This window comes from Bufo bufo, chromosome 2 (assembly GCF_905171765.1).
Source record: "Bufo bufo chromosome 2, aBufBuf1.1, whole genome shotgun sequence".
NCBI lineage: Eukaryota > Metazoa > Chordata > Amphibia > Anura > Bufonidae > Bufo > Bufo bufo.
In genome coordinates, this window is record NC_053390.1 from 778291442 (window position 1) to 778314661 (window position 23220).

The following is a 23220-nucleotide window of genomic DNA, read 5'->3' on the forward strand; positions in this document are numbered from 1 at the left end:
TGTACACTAGTCTTAGTCCCTATACCCCCCCCCTTTTTTTTTCCAGAACTAGTCTTAATTAGCCTGCGCTAGCAGAAGATACCAAAAAATTATTAAGAGGCTCATGCCGTGTCAGAAACTACTCCAGATACAACCTGGTGTACATTTCTGGTGTACATATCGTTAAATAAGTTGGGCTGTGGTGCTCCCAACTGCAGCGGCCTCCTCTGCCTATGCCCGGCCCACTTTCAGAAAAGTGGTTAGGGCACTGCGAAAGGCTAAAAACTCAGAAATATTGTCGCAAAATGACATTTGTAACAAAGTGGACCAGAAAACTGGCGTAGAACCTTAAATCTCCCCCTATAACAATAAAAAGCTTACAAATTACTCTTGCATTTCCTTTTTCCCCATTCAATCTAATGTGGAGTGCAAATGTTAACCCCAGTCATCCAACACAAATGACCACACCAAAACAATATTGCTGCAATATTGGCACTTTTTCCTATAGTGTGCAAGCATGGCCACCGCTGATGGATTGCAGGGTGGCCGTAACCATGGAAACAAGCAGTGTATAATGTGATGGAAAAATGAATCCAGGAAGCAATATGGACAATCACAATACATTAGTAAATGCCTTAAATTAACTTTCTCTACATGATACATGCCATTTGCAGAAGTGAGACAACCTCTTTAAGGTTTTCATTACTTGATTACCCTTTCCCTGACCCTCTAAGGCTACTTTCACACTACCGTTCAGAGCGGGTCCGTCTGATGTTTCATCAGACGGATCCGCTCATATAATGCAGACTTGGGATCCGTTCAGAACGGATCCGTCTGCATTATAACTTAGAAAAAATTCTAAGTGTGAAAGTAGCCTGAACGGATCCGTCCAGACTTTACATTGAAAGTCAATGGGGGACGTATCCGTTTGAAGATTGAGCCATATTGTGTCATCTTCAAACGGATCCGTCCCCATTGACTTACATTGTAAGTCTGGACGGATCCGCTTGCCTCCGCACGGCCAGGCGGACACCCGAACGCTGCAAGCAGCGTTCAGGTGTCCGCCTGCTGAGCGGAGCGGAGGCTGAACGCTGCCAGACTGATGCATTCTCAGTGGATCCGCGTCCACTCAGAATGCATTGGGGCAGTACGGATGCGTTCGGGGCCGCTTGTGAGCCCCTTCTAACGGAGCTCACAAGCGGACACCCGAACGCTAGTGTGAAAGTAGCCTAACTAATCTTTCATAAAATCCCACAAAGTGAAATCTCCCTTTCCCTATCAGACTGCCTCCAAAGCACTTCCCTAGTTTGCTTAGTCTCACTGTTCCCCTTAAACCTGGACCAACAGTGAAAGTTCTTCTGCCTACAGATCAACACATCACTGTTCTGGCTTCTGCTTCATCAAACCCTTTCACCAAATCAACAAATTACTTTGTCTCCTTTTCTTCTGTCACAGCAGCGGTTTGCAGCCGCCACTGCCTTGTTGTACTTACCTGGCAGGCTGGACCTGCCTCCCGCTGTCATCCTCCGGGAAAGCCTGACTGCTGGGTCTGTTCTGTTCCCCTACGTAGGATGTAGCCTACTTGCTGGCCAAGCCTCTCCTCCTCTGCCCGTTGGGGAGCGTGCACTCCTATTATAGGGCCAGAACGCTAATCTTCACCACTCTCTATACTCACCCACACTCTAATCTTGCTTCAGGCAACCTCCCCTATAGGAAGGTGCCTGAGCAAAGGGTCCTGAGCTTGCTAAGTTCCCTGCCTGTGTACCGAACTATGTCCATTTACTGTTCTCTGACCACCTACTGCCCGACCTGACCTGTGATCAGGGCCGGTGCAAGGATTTTTGCCGCCCTAGGCAAAGATCCATTTTGCCGCCCCCTCATGTCACTCACTCACTGACAGACACACACACTGACAGACAGTCACTGATTGACAGACACATACACTCACTGACAGACACACACTCACTGACAGACACACACCTACCAACTGAAACATACACACACACACTCACAGACACTCGCTCACTGGCAGACAAACACACACATATACTCACTGACAAACACACAGACACTGACCGACAGACATCCACACACAGACACTCAATGACAGACACACACAGACACTCAATGACAGACACACATAAATTTACTGACAGAAAGACAGACATACATACACTCACTCACTGACATAAATACACAAGTAAATAGTAGAAATGGAAGGCCACAGCAGCATATCCAACAGGTTCTTCTTTATTATCGAAAATTCCACAGCATAGTGTACAGCAAAATGGCAACGTTTCGGCTAAGTGTAGCCTTTGTCAAGCATATGTTACAATTGTGCCCACCAACATATAAATCTAAAACCTAGCAACTCCCACAATCATAATTGCCCAATCAACAGTAAGATCGGTTGACACACCTACATAAAATCAAATCACAATGAGGCTATAACTAACTACCCAGCTGTTTCAAATGGGCATATGCAGGTAAAACACATTCACCTGTATGGAGGAATCGAGAGTAGGCATCGGCATGGCGTCCGGTGTTCCAATGTTGAAAGTGCGCATGTCCATGTATGTCATCAGGCAGCGGCTGCCTCACATCATTCAGCCGCAACCACATGTGACGTAGCCAGATGACGCAAGACAGAAGAGTCAGCGTGGCAACCAATAGGGTACGCCCGCACCACCGACGTCACAAATCGGCGTGCGGGCCATGTGATCGGGAAAACATCCAATACACAACCACAAAGCCATAATGTTTTGTATCGCGTCATGTAGCTATACTATGATACCGCCATGCCGATGTGTAGCCAGGGTCCAACAATAAGCGGTATCGATCAAGTCATATAAAAACGGGTATAGATGTATAGCAAATTATACTGCATATATTATAAGGAGTCATCATGTTCTAAATCACCTCATTTGAATGGGCAAATATATAGGTGTGCAATCACTAATGGACAATTATTTTAAAGTGGTATGTTCAAATTATTGTGAGAAAACATAAAAACATATATTACATAACAGATGAGAGTCTAGACTCTAGCTGATTCCTGCCACATTGAACTCAAGATTGAGTCCAAATGGCTGTAGGGACCTCAGCGTATAAATCCATTTAAGTTCTTTTTTTCTCAGTATGGCGTCCTTATCTCCCCCTCTACGTAGGAAACCTACACTGTCTATCACCCTAAAGCGTAGTTAATACACAGAGTGTCCGGCTTCAACAAAATGCTTAGCTACAGGCTTATCCATGTTTTTCTTGCGAATAGTGCTCTTATGTTCATTGATCCGTTCACGGACTTCCATAGTAGTCTCCCCTACATAGGTGAGGCTACAGGGACACTGGATGGCATAAATCACGTCACGTGATCTACAGGTGTAATAACCATTTATCTTATATTTTTTACCACTATAAGGGTGAAAAAAATGGTCCCCTTTGAGGACATTGCCACAATTACAGCAAGACAAACATGGATAAGTGCCATTCTTACGTGGAGCAAGCAATTTTTGTACAGTCCTAGATTGGTCACCAACATCAGTTTTTACCAATCTATCACGTAGGCTAGGGTTCCTCGTGTATGCCATCATCGGCGGGGACTTAAATTCTTCTATCTCTGGCAACTCCCTTTGGAGTATATGCCATTCCTTCCTGAGGACATGAGCTATGTCGCCACTGTCCCGGCCGAAGATGGAGACAAAAGGAACCCTAGCCACGGATCTAGCTTTTGTGGATTTTTGAAGTGCAGAGTCTCTGTCAATCAACTTCACTTTATGTTTAGTCCTATTAAGTAGCGTCTTAGGGTAGCCACGTTCAATGAAACGATTAAACATGGCATCAACCCTCTGTGTACATATATGATCATCAGAAACGATTCTTCTGACCCAAGATTGAGTCCAAATGGCTGTAGGGACCTCAGCGTATAAATCCATTTAAGTTCTTTTTTTCTCAGTATGGCGTCCTTATCTCCCCCTCTACGTAGGAAACCTACACTGTCTATCACCCTAAAGCGTAGTTGATTCACAGAGTGTCCGGCTTCAACAAAATGCTTAGCTACAGGCTTATCCATGTTTTTCTTGCGAATAGTGCTACATGATCTACAACTGCCTGCCCAATTTTTATTGGTAGGCTTTGATGTCGTGTCCCTATACACATCTATTGATCATACATATGGGCTTGGGGTCGTCGATGTGGCCCTGGCCGACATGGGACTCTCCCCGGGGGTGTGCCAGTTTGTCCTCCGCCTCTTGGAGGTGGTCCTGAGGAGGAGTTATTTCCTCTTCGGGGACACCTTCTATCAGCAACAGTGGGGTGGGGCCATGGGGTCTAATATGGCCCCAACCTACGCTAACATTTTCATGGCCGAGGTGGAGGACAGGCTGGTGTACCATTCCCTATTTTATAGGAGGGTCCTGTGTTGGTGGCGCTACATCGACGACATCTTCATGATCTGGACTGGTACAACGAATGAATTGGAAAATTTCCACTCACATTTGAATGCGGGTGTACCAGGATTGCAGTTCACGGTGACATCTTCAACTAGTGAATTGCATTTCCTGGATGTACGGGTTTATGTGATGGAGGGTCAAATAGCTACGGACCTCTATCAGAAACCCACTGATAGAAACACCCTTCTCATGCATGATAGCTATCACCCACGTAAAATGCTTGACTCCATACCTTGGAGAAGAGGGGTCTGAAAATAAATCAAGAAATGGATATTGCACCCAGAAATCACTTTCCTTGTCAAAGCTGTTCATAGTCTTTAACCTGAAGCAAGGTAAGACTGAGGTCGCTTGGGCCCACCAGAGGAAATGATTCTGAGGGCCCACCCTCCGTGTATATAGGACCTTAAAGGCTATGTACACCTTCGGAGGCACTTTTCACGATTGCATTTTGCTAATTTTAAAAATCATATTTTCAATTGACCTTTATTAAAAATATTTAGTCGTTCTGTCACAAAGGTTTAACTGTTTTTCTAACTCGATGACTGGTACTTTTACTTTGTGATGGTCATTCAATAAACCTCATCTCTAAACAACTAAGAGGTCATAAACACTTATTTAAAGAGGACCTTTCATGTTTTTTTTATTTATTATAGATAAATACCTTTACCGTATTTTTCGCCCTATAAGACGCACCGGCCCATAAGACGCACCTAGGTTTTTGAGGAGGAAAATAAGAAAAAAAATATTTTGAACCAAAAGGTGTGCTTTTGGTGGGTTTTGAACTAATTGTGGTCTGTGGATGGCACTGTTATGGGGGATCTGTGGGTGACACTTATGGGGGATCTGTGGGTGACACTTATGGGGGATCTGTGGGTGACACTTATGGGGGATCTGTGGGTGACACTTATGGGGGATCTGTGGGTGACACTTATGGGGGATCTGTGGGTGACACTTATGGGGGATCTGTGGGTGACACTTATGGGGGATCTGTGGGTGGCTCTTATTGGGCTCTCTGGGTGGCACTGTTATGAGGATCTGTGTATGACAGTTATGGGGGGGATCTGTGGATGACACATATATAGCATCTTATGCTATGTGTCATCCACAGATCCCCTCCATAAGTGTCCCTGTAGTGAATGACCCTCAATACACAGGCTGGGGGCCGGCATCTGCTTTTATAATGACAGCGGGGCCCGTGCAGTGACTGTATTCTACTACACGGGCCCCGCTCACTGTATAATCGCATCTCTAATAGTAAATTGTTATGTATATAATCGCATAATGAGCGCTGTGTATTACTTACAACTACAAGCGCTCGCCGCTCGGTAGGTAGCAGAGAGGTGGGAGGAGGCAGGCCGGGAGGACGGGCGCTGGCAGCGTGAGTCACTACGTCATGCGCCCACGCCGCCTGCTTCATTCATAAAGTAGGCGGCGCAGGCGCGTGACGTATGACTCACGCTGCCAGCGCCCGTCCTCCCAGCCTGCCTCCTCCCACCTCTCTGCTACCTACCGAGCGGCGAGCACTTGTAGTTGTAAGTAATACACAGCGCTCATTATGCGATTATATACAGAACAATTTACGATTAGAGATACGATTATACAGTGAGCGGGGCCCGTGTAGTAGAATACAGGCACGGGCCCCGCTGTCATTATAAAAGCAGATGCCGGCCCCCAGCCCCTCCTCCCTCACAGCTGATACACCCGCCGCACGGCATCGTGGCAGGTGTATCATTGAAAACTCAGCAAAATCAGCAGCATTCGCTGTATAAGACGCACTGCTATTTTCCCCCCACTTTTGGGGGGGAAAAAGTGCGTCTTATACGGCGAAAAATACGGTACTTGCAGGGTTCCCCCCGCTGATGCTGCCACCCTGCCTGTTTTTTTTAAAACATCGCTCCTACGCCCCGCTGTGCCCCCCTGCTCAGTATGTTAATACTGAGCATCGGTACAGGAAGGAGGAGACGCCAGGGTTTCTCAATGGGCGTGTAGCGGTCCGGGTCTGGTTCGGAGTCTTTATAGCAACTACCTGGAGTAACATAGTCAGAAGGAAGCCAGTGGTCGATGCACAGGATAACATCAGCAAGCAGGAGAAGGCAAATACCGTGGTCAGAAGGAAGCCAGTGGTCGATGCACAGGATAACGTCAGCAAGCAGGAGAGACTAGCTTGATTACAGGCTAGGAGCACAATAATCTCTTAAATAGGATGTTCAATCATGGAACAGGGTGGAGAAAACCAGGGAGCCGGGAACCAAAACTAGAGGCACAGAAACTAGACATAAGTTCAGCACAGGAGCTGTCCAGAAAGCAGAATAGCTCAGTTGGAAGAGCTGCTGCCTGGGACACAGGAGTCCCTGGGTTTGAGTCTTGACAGTAGTCCCCTCCTTTCAGGATGGCCTCTGGAGATCTTAGGAGCTGGTTTCTCTGGATGGCTGTCATGAAATGCCTTTGTAAGCCTAGGGGCGTGAACATTTACATTTTTAGGAATTCCATGCAACCTAAATATCTCCTTAATCATTAATTCTGCAGTTTGTTCTGCAGTAGGAATTCTTCTAATTGGAATGAAATGGGCCATCTTTGTGAGTCGTTCCATAACAACAAGGATGGTAGTCATTTCTTTAGGAGGGGGAAGGGCCACAATATAATCCATGGAAATTGATCCCCAAGGCCTGGATGGAACTGGAAGTGGTTGAAGAAGACCTAGAGGAGGAGATCGCGGTGTCTTGTTTCGTGCACATGTTAAACAGGAGGAAACATATTTTCTAACATCGTTCTTACAATTAAGCCACCAAAATGAACGAAGCAGTAGGTCGTAAGTTTTCATGACTCCAAGATGCCCTTCAATTTTAGAATCGTGGACCAATTTGAGGACTTCAAGTCGAGCAGATTCAGGGACATATATTCTGTGTTCCTGCTTCCAAACCCCCTCTTTAATGGAAAGGTCCACATCTTTGGAAGGATGGTTGAGAAAAGAGTCATTCTGGTATCCCTCTCTGAACATGGTTAAAAGTTCTTTAGAGTCCAGTATTCATACAAAATTTTTGGGAGATAAAATAGTAGACTCTGTTTTAGATCCCTACTGTGGTTCAGCAGGATTCCTGGACAAGGCATCAGCCTTGCCATTTCTTGAACCTGGCTGATAAGAAATTATGAAATTAAATCTAGAGAAAAACAAGGCCCATCTTGCTTGTCTTGCAGACAGTCTCTTAGCTGTACGGATGAACTCTAAATTTTTGCGGTCAGTAAGGACAGTCATTGGGTGATTAGCTCCTTCCAAAAGAATGTCTCCACTCAGAGAAAGCAACTTTAATGGCCAACAGTTCTTTGTTTCCTATGTCATAATTTCTTTCTGCCGATGACATAGTATGAGAAAGAAATGCACATGGATGGAGTTGCATCTTGTCTCCAACTCGTTGATATAGGAGAGCTCCCACAGCAGAGTCTGAGGCATCTACTTCAACCACAAAAGGCAATTCAGGATTTGGATGGACCAGTATGGGCGCAGAAGTAAAGAGAGTTTTTAGCTGGTCAAAAGCAACTTGTGCCTCTGGAGACCATGAAAATACTTGATTGGTAAGATGATTTTAGAAAAGTCTTATGAATCTCCTGTAGAAATTTGCAAACCCTATAAATCGCTGAACATCTTTAAGATTTCTTGGAGTGGGCCAATCTATTACCGCTTTGATTTTACCAGGATCTATACTCAGAACTTCTGGGGAGATGATATATCCAAGAAATAGGATTTTTGTTTGTTCGAATTAAATTTTTCCAGTTTGATATAAAGATTATTTTCCAGTAGACGTTCCAAGACTAACTGAACATGTCTGCGATGTTCCTCCAAGGTGTCTGAAAATATAAAAATGTCATCAAGGTACACAACAACAAATTGGTCTAAGAAGTCTTGAAACACATCATTAACAAAATGTTGAAATGTTGCAGGAGCGTTAGCGAGGCCGAATGGCATAACCAGATATTCAAAATGTCCGTATCTAGTTCTAAAGGCGGTCTTCCACTCATCCCCTGGACGAATGCGTATGAGGTTATAGGCCCCTCTTAAATCAAGTTTGGTAAAAATATTAGCAGACCGGAGTCTTTCCAGCAACTCAGGAATTAGGGGAAAAGCGTAATGATTTTTAATAGTTATCTTATTTAGTTCTCTGTAGTCAATGCATGGTCTCAAGGTTGAGTCTTTTTTTTCTACAAAGAACAAAGGTGCCCCAGCTGGGTTAAATAAAGCCTTTCTTTAAGTTTTCATCTAAGTATTCTCTGAGCACTTTTAATTCTGGTTCAGAGATATTGTAAATTCTACCAAAAGGAATAGTAGCTGCAGGAAGCAACTCGATGGGACAATCGTAGGGACGATGAGGAGGTAGTTGATCAGCTTTTTTCTTGCGGCAGACATCACTAAACTGTTGATATTGAGGTGGTAATTTATCATACCTCTGATGAGGAATTTCGGAAACTTTTATTTGTTTTTGGATGGATAAGCTTACAGGTGAAACTCGGCGTGGTCCCGGCAATGAGATACGGCTTGTCAATAAAGTCGGCGGGAGGCGGGGAGAGCAGCATTGGAGACACCTAGGCCGCTGTCCCCTTGACTTCAAACCTGACTTGAAGCAGGGGGCAGCGGCTGAATAAAACATCGATTTCTCAAGGAGGCTAGATGCGGCTAAACGATGAAAAAGTGCATTAGGAAACTACTATGCAGCACTATAAGGTACTATTAACAGCTTAGTAAGCGTTTTTTTGGTGACAGGTTCCCTTTAAAATCAGGTTGCTATGCATGGTCCGTCTATCTGTTGAAGGACGGAGGACGCAGAAGCAGGCAGCCTGCAATGTCAGATTACAGACAGCCAGGGACTGTAAGTAAATGATTAAAGCCAAGTCCTCCCCAGCAGCTGATAAGAGTGCCTGGGCTGTGTGCACTTCTCCCTGTCCCTGCACTTGGCAGACGCTCCCTCACTCAGCAGAGCTGGAGAATGCAGAGTTGAAGCAGCGCAGAGCAGGGAAGGGAGATCTGCCGTCTGCTCAGTGTATAAATGAAAGCAACATGTGGTAAGAGGACCCCTTTGTGCTGCAGGAGATTAACCCTTTAGGGGGAGGGCTCTGGTTACTGACACTTTTGGGGGGCTATTGTTACTGGCTAGTGAGGGCAGGCGGGATTAGCCTCAGGGTGAGGGCAGTGGCGGCCATCTTAACTGAATAGTGAGATTGCAGTTTTATGCAGACTGGTTGCTAAGGGCTGAATCTTATTAAATATGGGGTAAGTCAGTCTAATAGTAACTGATTCTGGAATATCATGTTATTAGTAACTACAGATATGAAAATTGAAATTAGGGTCTAAGTGTGACAGTTATCCTTTAAAGGGGTTCTCCCAAATTAAGAAAATTAAAATACTTAAATATTACTTTATTATAATGATATTCTCAAATACCGTTCATTAGTTATGATGGCTTGTTTTGTCTGAGGAGCAATCATCAGGGGAAACAAAATGGCGGCCTTCCTATTAGTACACACAAAACCTGTCCTAATCACACAGGAGAACAAGTTACTTCAGAACAATGAGGTAAAGATCTTCCTCGTCCTCCTCTCTGCTTTGTTTGTCAGGGATTATGATCCTGAATACAGTTTATAAGATCTTCAGCTGAATCTGTGTAGGAATGGAGTTCATGGGGAGGCATGAAGTACAGAGAGGATGGCGGGGGTGTGGATAATGAGCAGCAGCACTTGTACCCAGTCTCCATTACCATAGCAACACATTACCACAGTAAGTCCTGTCCGTCCTCTCTGTACTTCATGTCTCCAAGCAGAACAGAGATGAGGATGAGGCAGCTCTTTACGTCAGTGTTGTGAAGTAACTTGTCCTGTGTGATTAGGACAGGTTTAGTGTGTACTAATAGTACGGCGGCCATTTTATTTTCTCTTGACGATTGCTGCCCAGACAAAATGAGGCATTATAACTAATGAAAGGTATTTGGGAATCTATTTATAATAAAGTCATATTTAAGTATTTTAATTTTCTTAATTCCCGGAGAAACCCTTTAAGACACCGGGCTGTGACTGCTAATTCTGCACCCCCTATAATAACACTTCTGCTGGTTGTATATAGAAAGAGGGGGAAATAAAGCTTAACATAAACTTAAAGTATTACAATAGCAAAAATCTGGGTGCACCAATATATAAAAAGTGCTACACTATATACACCTACAAATATCACTTTAAAAAAAGTAACCTAAGAAAAAAAAATCTGCATTAAAAAATATACTGTTTGGAAAGTATCATCCACAGCCATAGGCAGCTCAGCGCACAATACCCAGCTCCTGATCCTGAGTCAAGTCATAGACTTCACAAATTCGGCAGCGCTCCCAAAGTCTGGTTAAATAAAGTGATTTTTATTCATCCAATAGGTTGATGACCGACCTCTCCTAAATTAACAGTGATATATTGGTACGGTAAATTATACCGCTATGTCTTCTGCACACACATATTCCAAAGGTTCCCCACATAATCCATTTCACAGCTCCACTCCAACTGCAGCTACCATCTACTGAGGTACTTGCTGACATATTAAGTGAGCTGAGGATGTTCTCAGACATGTTCTATAGTGTGACCAATCAATATGGAGAGCCATCACAAACTTCAATAAAGAGCTATGCTTATTATCCACTAGAGAAAAAAGCAACAGCAATGCTGACACATAGAAACCTACAGGATTCTATTTTTTTTGTATGGTAGTTAAAGGGGTAGTCCTTTTTTTGCAATCAATTTTTTGTGGCCTCCCTCTGGTATAAGTATTCAATTCCCCTAACACCCCCCCCCCCTTCCCCACAAAGAAACTTAAAGAGGACCTTTCACTACTACTGACATGTCTGTTTAATAGCTTCATGCATTCCCCATGTAATAATAATTCTGGAGCATCTATTCTTATGGCTCTATGTTGTGCCATTTCTTTATTATTTCTACTAGAAGTTATGAATGAATTGCTAGCAGTCTGCAGTAAGGGTACAGAGGGGAGGTAACCAGTTGGGGTGTGTACCTGCACAGACTCACTCTATCCAATCAGTGCTGCCATTTTCAGACTGTGCAGGTACACAGCCAGATAAGTTTCCTCCTGTGACGGACTGCTGGAGAGGCCTGAGGGCTAGCCTCCTTCCTACAGACTATGGACCCCCGGCTCATTATTCTACAAAGGGAAAATGGGTAGTTTCTGCCTGTGAGTAATTCCATTATCCCATTGTGTTGATTAAGTGTATCACAGATGGGTGTTGTCTGCCTGTAACTGCATGTGATTGGTTTATGTAAAAACTGTCTCAGTTTTCCACAAGGTCCCCATGGGAGTGTCCCTTGCTGGAAGACCTGCATAAAATGCTGACATGTAGCCTCGTTAAATGTCCTGTTCTACCCTTCATGAAGTCTAGGCTCATGTTTGGGGGATTGGAGAACTACGCTCTGGGGATTGCTATAATCATTATACTCTCCAGAGTATAATCCCTAGCTCTTGTAAGAGATGTTCATGTATCGCTCTCTGAAGGAAGAGAGGTTCACCCACTGGAACCTAGAAGCCTTGTCGTAGGTCCAGGGTGGGTAGAAGACGGCGAGATCCCAACCAAGCTGCCGCTGTTTGTGAGGTCGGCAGTGCTTACGGTGTCAAGTGGAGTGCTTGGTGTCCTCAGGAAGCACTAGGAGCATCCATCAAAGGAGGTACCCAGTCTGGGTGCCACGAGATCCGTTACACCTCCCCTCTCCCATTCACAACATATGCATGCTCAGGTGAGCCAGGCATGCATGTGTATGGTGAGATCAGAAGAGAAAGCTATTGACCAAACTAAGGGTACTTTCACACTTGCGGCAGAGGATTCCGTCACCGGAACTGCCTGCCGGATCCGGCAAAACGTATGCAAACTGATGGCATTTGTCAGACGGAAACGGATGCGGCGGATGCCATGACTTATGCCCAAAAGTGGCATTTGTCACCCATAGATGCCCATGTTAAAAATGCATACCACTTGATAATATTTTAATGAGTAGCGTCTACTATGCTGTACCATCCTCTTCTTTGGCGATATACAGACGTATTACAGCGAAACAGAGGCGAAAAGAACACTATTTTGGCCACAGTGGGGTTAATGAAGCTCTATGGATGTGCTTTGGATATTTGCTGGGAGCTTTTCTGTGGTACGCCATAATCCAACATCGCAAAACGTGAAGTGAACGCAGCCTAATGTGTATGGTTACCTCTGTTTTGTTATATATCTTTATTTTCTGCTTGAACTGAACGTTAGGGCCCTATGGGCAATAATTGGGAATAAACAGGCATTTCTAGGAACATTCGTTCCCAATAATTGCCTCCATCCTCGACCTGTATAAAAGGCATATTTCCTGTTCTTGATGTAAATGTTAGCATTAAAACGTTATGTGTAAATTATCTGAACCATTCAAAAAAGAGGTTATCTGTGGCTGTGTCAACAGTTTCTTTTTAACCACCTCCGGACCGCCTAACGCAGGATCGCGTTCCGGAGGTGGCAGCCCTGCGCAGAGTCACGCATATATGCGTCATCTCGCGATGGCCGAGATTTCCTGTGAACGCGCGCACACAGGCGCGCGCGCTCACAGGAACGGAAGGTAAGCGAGTGGATCTCCAGCCTGCCAGCGGCGATCGTTCGCTGGCAGGCTGGAGATGTGTTTTTTTTAACCCCTAACAGGTATATTAGACGCTGTTTTGATAACAGCGTCTAATATACCTGCTACCTGGTCCTCTGGTGGTCCCCTTTGTTTGGATCGACCACCAGAGGACACAGGTAGCTCAGTAAAGTAGCACCAAGCACCACTACACTACACTACACCCCCCCCCCCGTCACTTATTAACCCTTATTAGCCCCTGATCACCCCATATAGACTCCCTGATCACCCCCCTGTCATTGATTACCCCCCTGTCATTGATCAACCCCCTGTAAAGCTCCATTCAGATGTCCGCATGATTTTTACGGATCCACTGATAGATGGATCGGATCCGCAAAACGCATCCGGACGTCTGAATGAAGCCTTACAGGGGCGTGATCAATGACTGTGGTGATCACCCCATATAGACTCCCTGATCACCCCCCTGTCATTGATTACCCCCCTGTAAAGCTCCATTCAGATGTCCGCATGATTTTTACGGATGCACTGATAGATGGATCGGATCCGCAAAACGCATCCGGACGTCTGAATGAAGCCTTACAGGGGCATGATCAATGACTGTGGTGATCACCCCATATAGACTCCCTGATCACCCCCCTGTCATTGATTACCCCCCTGTAAAGCTCCATTCAGATGTCCGCATGATTTTTACGGATGCACTGATAGATGGATCGGATCCGCAAAACGCATCCGGACGTCTGAATGAAGCCTTACAGGGGCATGATCAATGACTGTGGTGATCACCCCATATAGACTCCCTGATCACCCCCCTGTAAAGCTCCATTCAGATGTCCGCATGATTTTTACGGATGCACTGATAGATGGATCCGATCCGCAAAACGCATCCGGACGTCTGAATGAAGCCTTACAGGGGCATGATCAATGACTGTGGTGATCACCCCCCTGTCATTGATTACCCCCCTGTAAAGCTCCATTCAGATGTCCGCATGATTTTTACGGATGCACTGATAGATGGATCGGATCCGCAAAACGCATCCGGACGTCTGAATGAAGCCTTACAGGGGCATGATCAATGACTGTGGTGATCACCCCATATAGACTCCCTGATCACCCCCCTGTCATTGATTACACCCCTGTCATTGATCAACCCCCTGTAAAGCTCCATTCAGATGTCCGCATGATTTTTACGGATGCACTGATAGATGGATCCGATCCGCAAAACGCATCCGGACGTCTGAATGAAGCCTTACAGGGGCGTGATCAATGACTGTGGTGATCACCCCATATAGACTACCTGATCACCCCCCTGTAAAGCTCCATTCAGATGTCCGCATGATTTTTACGGATGCACTGATAGATGGATCGGATCCGCAAAACGCATCCGGACGTCTGAATGAAGCCTTACAGGGGCGTGATCAATGACTGTGGTTATCACCCCATATAGACTCCCTGATCACCCACCTGTCATTGATTACACCCCTGTCATTGATCAACCCCCTGTAAAGCTCCATTCAGATGTCCGCATGATTTTTACGGATGCACTGATAGATGGATCCGATCCGCAAAACGCATCCGGACGTCTGAATGAAGCCTTACAGGGGCATGATCAATGACTGTGGTGATCACCCCATATAGACTCCCTGATCACCACCCCTGTCATTGATCACCACCCCTGTCATTGATCACTCCCCCTGTCATTGATCACCCCCCTGTCATTGATCACCCCTCTGTAAGGCTCCATTCAGACATTTTTTTGGCCCAAGTTAGCGGAATTTTTTTTTTTTTTTCTTACAAAGTCTCATATTCCACTAACTTGTGTCAAAAAATAAAATCTCACATGAACTCACCATACCCCTCACGGAAACAAAATATATTCCAGACTTCTTCTCACGCTTTAGGGCCCCTAGAATGCCAGGGCAGTATAAATACCCCACATGTGACCCCATTTCGGAAAGAAGACACCCCCAGGTATTCCGTGAGGGCCATATTGAGTCCATGAAAGATTGAAATTTTTGTCCCAAGTTAGCGGAACGGGAGACTTTGTGAGAAAAAAATTAAAAATATCAATTTCCGCTAACTTGTGCCAAAAAAAAAAAATTTCTATGAACTCGCCATGCCCCTGATTGAATACCTTGGGGTGTCTTCTTTCCAAAATGGGGTCACATGTGGGGTATTTATACTGCCCTGGCATTCTAGGGGCCCCAAAGCGTGAGAAGAAGTCTGGTATCCAAATGTCTAAAAATGCCCTCCTAAAAGGAATTTGGGCACCTTTGCGCATCTAGGCTGCAAAAAAGTGTCACACATCTGGTATTGCCGTACTCAGGAGAAGGTGGGGAATGTGTTTTGGGGTGTCATTTTACATATACCCATGCTGGGTGAGAGAAATATCTTGGTCAAATGCCAACTTTGTATAAAAAAATGGGAAAAGTTGTCTTTTGCCAAGATATTTCTCTCACCCAGCAAGGGTATATGTAAAATGACACCCCAAAACACATTCCCCAACTTCTCCTGAATACGGCGATACCACATGTGTGACACTTTTTTGCAGCCTAGGTGGGCAAAGGGGCCCATATTCCAAAGAGCACCTTTAGGATTTCACAGGTCATTTACCTACTTACCACACATTAGGGCCCCTGGAAAATGCCAGGGCAGTATAACTACCCCACAAGTGACCCCATTTTGGAAAGAAGACACCCCAAGGTATTCCGTGAGGGGCATGGCGAGTTCCTAGAATTTTTTATTTTTTGTCACAAGTTAGTGGAAAATGATGATTTTTTTTTTTTTTTTTTTTTCATACAAAGTCTCATATTCCACTAACTTGTGACAAAAAATAAAAACTTCCATGAACTCACTATGCCCATCAGCGAATACCTTGGGGTCTCTTCTTTCCAAAATGGGGTCACTTGTGGGGTAGTTATACTGCCCTGGCATTCTAGGGGCCCAAATGTGTGGTAAGGAGTTTGAAATCAAATTCTGTAAAAAATGACCTGTGAAATCCGAAAGGTGCTCTTTGGAATATGGGCCCCTTTGCCCACCTAGGCTGCAAAAAAGTGTCACACATCTGGTATCTCCGTACTCAGGAGAAGGTGGGGAATGTGTGTCATTTTACATATACCCATGCTGGGTGAGAGAAATATCTTGGCAAAAGACAACTTTTCCCATTTTTTTATACAAAGTTGGCATTTGACCAAGATATTTATCTCACCCAGCATGGGTATATGTAAAAAGACACCCCAAAACACATTCCCCACCTTCTCCTGAGTACGGAGATACCAGATGTGTGACACTTTTTTGCAGCCTAGGTGGGCAAAGGGGCCCATATTCCAAAGAGCACCTTTCGGATTTCACAGGTCATTTTTTACAGAATTTGATTTCAAACTCCTTACCACACATTTGGGCCCCTAGAATGCCAGGGCAGTATAACTACCCCACAAGTGACCCCATTTTGGAAAGAAGAGACCCCAAGGTATTCGCTGATGGGCATAGTGAGTTCATGGAAGTTTTTATTTTTTGTCACAAGTTAGTGGAATATGAGACTTTGTATGAAAAAAATAAATAAAAAAAAAATCATCATTTTCCACTAACTTGTGACAAAAAATAAAAAATTCTAGGAACTTGCCATGCCCCTCACGGAATACCTTGGGGTGTCTTCTTTCCAAAATGGGGTCACTTGTGGGGTAGTTATACTGCCCTGGCATTCTAGGGGCCCAAATGTGTGGTAGGGAGTTTGAAATCAAATTCTGTAAAAAATGACCTGTGAAATCCGAAAGGTGCTCTTTGGAATATGGGCCCCTTTGCCCACCTAGGCTGCAAAAAAGTGTCACACATCTGGTATTGCCGTACTCAGGAGAAGGTGGGGAATGTGTTTTGGGGTGTCATTTTACATATACCCATGCTGGGTGAGAGAAATATCTTGGCAAAAGACAACTTTTCCCATTTATTTATACAAAGTTCGCATTTGACCAAGATATTTATCTCACCCAGCATGGGTATATGTAAAAAGACACCCCAAAACACATTCCCCACCTTCCCCTGAGTACGGAGATACCAGATGTGTGACACTTTTTTGCAGCCTAGGTGGGCAAAGGGGCCCATATTCCAAAGAGCACCTTTCGGATTTCACAGGTCATTTTTTACAGAATTTGATTTCAAACTCCTTACCACACATTTGGGCCCCTAAAATGCCAGGGCAGTATAACTACCCCACAAGTGACCCCATTTTGGAAAGAAGAGACCCCAAGGTATTTCGTGATGGGCATAGTGAGTTCATAGAAGTTTTTATTTTTTGTCACAAGTTAGTGGAATATGAGACTTTGTAAGAAAAAAAAAATCAAAAAAAAAATCATCATTTTCCGCTAACTTGTGACAAAAAATAAAAAGTTCTATGAACTCACTATGCCCATCAGCGAATACCTTAGGGTGTGTACTTTCCGAAATGGGGTCATTTGTGGGGTGTTTGTACTGTCTGGCCATTGTAGAACCTCAGGAAACATGACAGGTGCTCAGAAAGTCAGAGCTGCTTCAAAAAGCGGAAATTCACATTTTTGTACCATAGTTTGTAAACGCTATAACTTTTACCCAAACCATTTTTTTTTTATCAAAGACATGTAGAACAATAAATTTAGAGCAAAATTTCTATATGGATCTCGTTTTTTTTGCAAAATTTTACAACTGAAAGTGAAAAATGTCATTTTTTTGCAAAAAAATCGTTAAATTTCGATTAATAACAAAAAAAGTAAAAATGTCAGCAGCAATGAAATACCACCAAATGAAAGCTCTATTAGTGAGAAGAAAAGGAGGTAAAATTCATTTGGGTGGTAAGTTGCATGACCAAGCAATAAACGGTGAAAGTAGTGTAGGTCAGAAGTGTAAAAAGTGGCCTGGTCTTTCAGGGTGTTTAAGCACTGGGGGCTGAAGTGGTTAATGATGTTTTTTTCTGACTTTTACAGTTTTTATGTTTTTTTTTTAAATTGCGTTTTTGAACTCCAAATGTTATCTAGAAGTCTATGGAAGTGTTTTTTTTATTTTTTTTATATAGTGGTGTTTTTTTCAGTTGCGTTGTGTTTTTCATGGCGTTCTCTTATTTTAAATCACAGCTTGTTGTAGCAATCATTTTTAAAAAATATGCATGTCAGATACATGAAGAAAAACCCCACTGGAAAAAATGGCATTAAAAAAATGCATGTAAAAAAACATATGCAGTTTGAGGATACCTTTACGAGCGTTTTTTTTTTCTACGCAGCGTAAGGGCCCATTCAGATGGCCGCAGTGCTTTGCGGATCTGCCAAACACTGATACCGGCTGTGTGGGTTCCGCAATTTGCATACCGCACATGGCCACAACCATAATAGAAAACGCCTATTCTTGTCCGGACAATAATAGGACAAGTTCTATCTTTTCCGCTGAGACATGGAACGGAATCGCGGATGCGGACAGCACACGGTGAGCTGTCCACATCTTTTGTGGCCCCATTGAAATAAATGGTTTCCGTGTCCGTTCTGCAAAATTGCGGAACGGATGCGGACCCATTCATACGGCCGTCTGAATGAGCCCTAATGCAGTATCATCAAAGTGTATGAGATTAGACAAATCTCATGCAAACTTTCGTTCTGTGTGGAAATCGAAATGCCGTGCGGATTTAGAAATTTGGCAGTATGTCAATTCCTTGTACGGATTTCACCCTTTTGAGTAGAAGGATAAGATCTGCGGCAAAAGTGCATCAAATCCACACCAAAAACCGCAAGTAAGACGTGTTTTTTGGTGCACAAAGTCTGCACCGACATCAGGTCGCCTTATGGTATTTTTTTTATTGGTAGAAAAAGAAAACCCCAGAGGAAATGTATGAATGTAGGAGCCCTAAATATGCACACGTAGGGGATGAATCCGGTATTTTACGTTACAGACTAACAGGCTCAGTGCACGTCGCTGTTACAAGCAGCAGTCTAATTAACATGGAGATGAAAGAATGACAGGAAGTGTTGTCAGTGGTCCGCTGGTGACATGTTCTGCAGGCAGCGGGAACATCTTACAACAGAAGAAGACAAAGGCCCTGACCTATATCCTGAGCCTGTCGCAGGCAGGACATTACACCCGCTGCCTCCAGTCCCAATTACCGCCATTCACTTCATGTGCAAGAACATCTCTACAAAGCATCATGTGAAGCCTCTCCTCCACCATCTTTCCCTGTGCCACCGCTGCGATGCTGACGATCCTGCTGGTAGAAAATATTCAGCTATGAAGAGAAGATGCATTCATTACATGAAAACCGGAGAAAAGATTTTTTTGCACTTTATGCCCATGGTCCTAATGGCCGGCTTTTTATTACGTACGAGCTCCGTTACATGTTCCGTCAGGTTATTAAAAATGATAATAACCGTGTCTGTGTTATATGTGTTCCTTGGAAACCGTTTCAAGCAGTTGATCAGCGGGGGGGAAGGGGGGGGGGAGGGGGGGTTCTGGGAGGTGGACCCCCACAGATCAGATATGTTTAACCCTTTCCAGACCTCATATACGGCAGAAGTCCGATCTTTAAAGGGCATCCGTCAGCACTGGCTGACCTGTTACATGTGCGCTTGGAGGCTGAAGGCATCCGTGTTAGTCCCATGTTCCTATGTGTCAGCATTGCTGAGAAAAATGATGTTTCAATATAAGCAAATGAGCCTCTAGGAGCAACAGGGGCGTTACCATTGCACCTAGAGGCTCTGCTCTCTCTGAAACGCTGCACCCTCTGCACTATGATTGACAGGACCAGGCAGTGTAAAGGTGATCACACCTGACCCTGACTTGTAAAATCTCATGCTGTGCTGCGCACTTCAGAATCCAGCGCAGGTGCTGTACAGGAAAGAGGCTCGCCCGAAGTTTTCTTCTGCCCCGTAGAAAAACTATAAAAAAATTAAAAAAAAGTTATGGGGGTCAGAATATGGCAAAGTAAATAAAAATTTTTTTTTGTGGAAAATTCACCCTCTATCCATACTAATGTATAGCAGTCACAGTGTCCCCTACAGGATACAGAGGATATAATAAATACCATCATCATCATTACAGCAGCTTCTTGGAACAGTCTCAGAAATGTCTGCAACAATACGCCACAACTTCTGTGTGAACGAGCCCCTAAGGGCTGCTGCACCCGAATGTATTTGTCTTCTGTTTCTGTTCCGTTTTTTTTACAGTTCCGTATACGGAGGCATTCATTTCAATGGGGCTTAAAAAAAACGGAAATGACTAGGTGTCTGCAAAAAATTAAATAAAATAGAACATGTCCTATTCTTGTCCATTTTACAATGTACCCGCAAAAAACAACAGATGCAACACGGACGTTATCTTTTTTTTTTTTGCGGATCCGTATTTTGCGGACTGCAAAATACATACAGTCGTGTGCATGAGCCCTAATACTTACACTAACACATGCCGCACCTGCACCCATTATAGCCTGTATTACTGATTCCTATGTGTGAAAAACACGGATCCGCAAAAAATAAAAAAAATAAAACGTATGACATCCGTGTGACGTCCGTATTGCATCTGTTTTTTTGGGGGGATCCATTGTGACAATGTTCTATAGCAGGGATGCTCAACCTGCGGCCCTTCAGCTGTTGTAAAACTACAACTCCCACCATGCCCTTCTGTAGGCTGTCCGGGAATGATGGGAGTTGTAGTTTTGCAACAGCTGGAGGGCCGCAGGTTGAGCATACCTGTTCTATAGGACATGTTCTTTCTTTGCGGATATACGGATGCGGACTGCACGCGGTGTGCTGTCTGCATCCTTTGCGGCCCTGCTGAAATGATCGGGTCACCATCCAATTTTCAAAAAAGCGGAGCCCATACGGACCATAAATATGGTCGTGCGTACATTTCCGTTTTTTTCAAGCCCCATTGAAATGAATGGTTCCGTATACGGACCTGTAAAAAAAACGGAACGGAAACAGAAGAAAAATACGTTATTATATAATATTATGGATCTGTGAGAAATCCATGTTATGTGCATCTCCCATGTTTATAGGCGCAGCCCATTTTATAGATCGCCGGCGCCTTCTGATGGGCAGAATGGCTTCGCTTATTCTGCTGGCAGCGCAGCGGCAGGAGGTTACTATGCTCACCTATTCATACAATAGGCATATATTTAGGAATTACTATTTAAGCAATATTTACAGCCTCCCCCCAAGCTGTAATAGCTTAGCAATACGGTACCCAGGGGTGCAGCAATGTAGGGGCAAGAGGGGGGCAGCGGAAGGGCCATGGGCAATGAGTGATTTCATTGTGGCGAAGGGGTTAGGACTTAGGATAAGAAATTAGCATTGGGAAGGGGGGGCGCTTCAGTTTTCGCCTCAGGCAGCAGAAAGGCTAGGTGCGCCCCTGACGGTACCTAATAATGTGCCTAATGTAAAGGGACCGACAGCCTAGTGACCTGAATCCCTGCAATAACATTACATTAGGGAATTGCTATTTGTGCAATTCTCTAATAGATTCCTTACAGTAAAACTACCACAAAACCTAAAGCTGCCAAGTCTGACTGCAAGATGCACAGGCCTGTGGTTATATAATAGTACAAAAGCACTCCTCAGACAAGAACATAAGGTGAGACCCCCCCTCCTCCTCCATGCTGCCTGGCTGTGAATGGAATGCTTATTATTATGAGGCAGGCATGACACAGAGGAGGTGGTAAGTGGTAGCAGAGGGAAGGAGGAGGAGGAGGAGGTGACAGACACTGAGGAAGCGCCTCCTTTCCAGGAACAAGAGCAGCACCTGCAGCGCTGGGCTCACAGGCTGAGGAGGGGGACAACACTGCGCTCAGAATCCCCCCGCCAGGTCAGTGTGGTGTCTTCTGCTTGGGGTCTCTAACCTGGGATGGGGGCTGATGCACTCCGTGCCTGAGGGGGGGGTTCGGGTTATTTCTGAGGACTCGGGGAACGGCAGTTTGTGTTACCTAGGGGAGAGCCTGCCGTGTGTGTCACAAGGGGCTGCAAGGTGCCTCCAGTTTAGAAGTTGGGGCCTGCGGGTAACTTTTTACCTGTGCTGTAATAATGAGCCCTCATGTAATGTGGGTCACACAGATGCACCCGTGTGACTAGGGAGAGGATAGGAAGTCATGTGGGTGCTTTTACAGCGATGTTCACATGGAGTATTGTCAGTGCTGGGGAAAAAAAAAAAACTGACGTGGAATCCGCACTAGGGTTTTTTCTATGCATTTTTTTTTTTCCTGATTCTTTTTTGGTGAGGATTTTTATTCACGCCTATTTGCAATGAAAATTCTGGACAGGGATTATGTGTCAAGAATGGACAGGGCACTTTATTTCCGCGGTGCATTTTTTTTTGAAACCGCGAGTAGAAATAATAAAGCGCTGTACGGTTTAACATGCGGATTGGGGAAGTTCTGCATGCATTTTTGGTGCGTCCCAAAACTTGCAACCAAAATACTTTGTGTGAACAGTCCCTTTTAGAATTTCTGGTTTTGCAAAAATGTTTGTGGTTTTTTTTACTTTCACACTGGCGTTTTGGTTTTACGTTTGTGAGATGCGTTCAGGGCTCTCACAGGCGGTCCAAAACGGATCAAGTTTTGCCCTAATGCATTCTGAATGGAAAAGGATCCGCTCCAGAATGCTTCAGTTTGCCTCCGTTCCGTCTCCATTCCGCTTTGGAGGCGGACCGTTTTGTTGTCCGTCTGACGAAACTGAGCCAAACTGATCCGTTCTAACACTCAATGCGGACGGATCCGTTTTCTATGACACAATCTGGCACAATAGAAAACGGATCCGTCCTCCATTGACTTTCAATGGTGTTCAAGATGGATCCGCACCAAACGCAAGTGTGAACGTAGCGGTCAGGAAGGTGGATAAATACTACATATGCATCTATCTATCACAAGCCCTATAGCCCACCAAGCCATGTGTATGTATGTGTATATATATCTCTCTGTCCTGGCATATCTGCACTAGTATAGGTCATACATGTCTAGTAGGTGGGGGTCCTACTTGAGAGAATGAGGGGGGGGGGTCGCCTGCTCCTAGTACCTTAGAGAGAAGGGGCCATGTATAAGCACACCTATCTTCATTGTTGTTTCTGGGACGTTTTTTGGAAATGGCTGAGCATTTCGCCCCCCCATGAGCAGAGAGCAGTCTTCTCATATGGGGGTGCGTGAGATGGCATTATGGGCTTACAC

At 44.7% G+C, this 23220-nt stretch overlaps 1 protein-coding gene across 2 annotated transcripts in view; it reads left to right on the plus strand.

The window, feature by feature from the left end:
- The first annotated feature begins 21778 nt into the window (after nt 1–21778).
- The window catches only part of TBC1D14 (TBC1 domain family member 14), an 89464-nt gene continuing 88022 nt past the window's right edge, over nt 21779–23220 (plus strand). Inside the window, exon 1 of one of the 2 annotated variants that reach the window (XM_040419127.1) lies at nt 21779–21869. The gene's annotated coding sequence lies outside the window, so the exon portion shown is untranslated. The remainder of the gene's footprint in view (nt 21870–23220) is intronic. The other variant, XM_040419128.1, reaches the window with a different exon arrangement.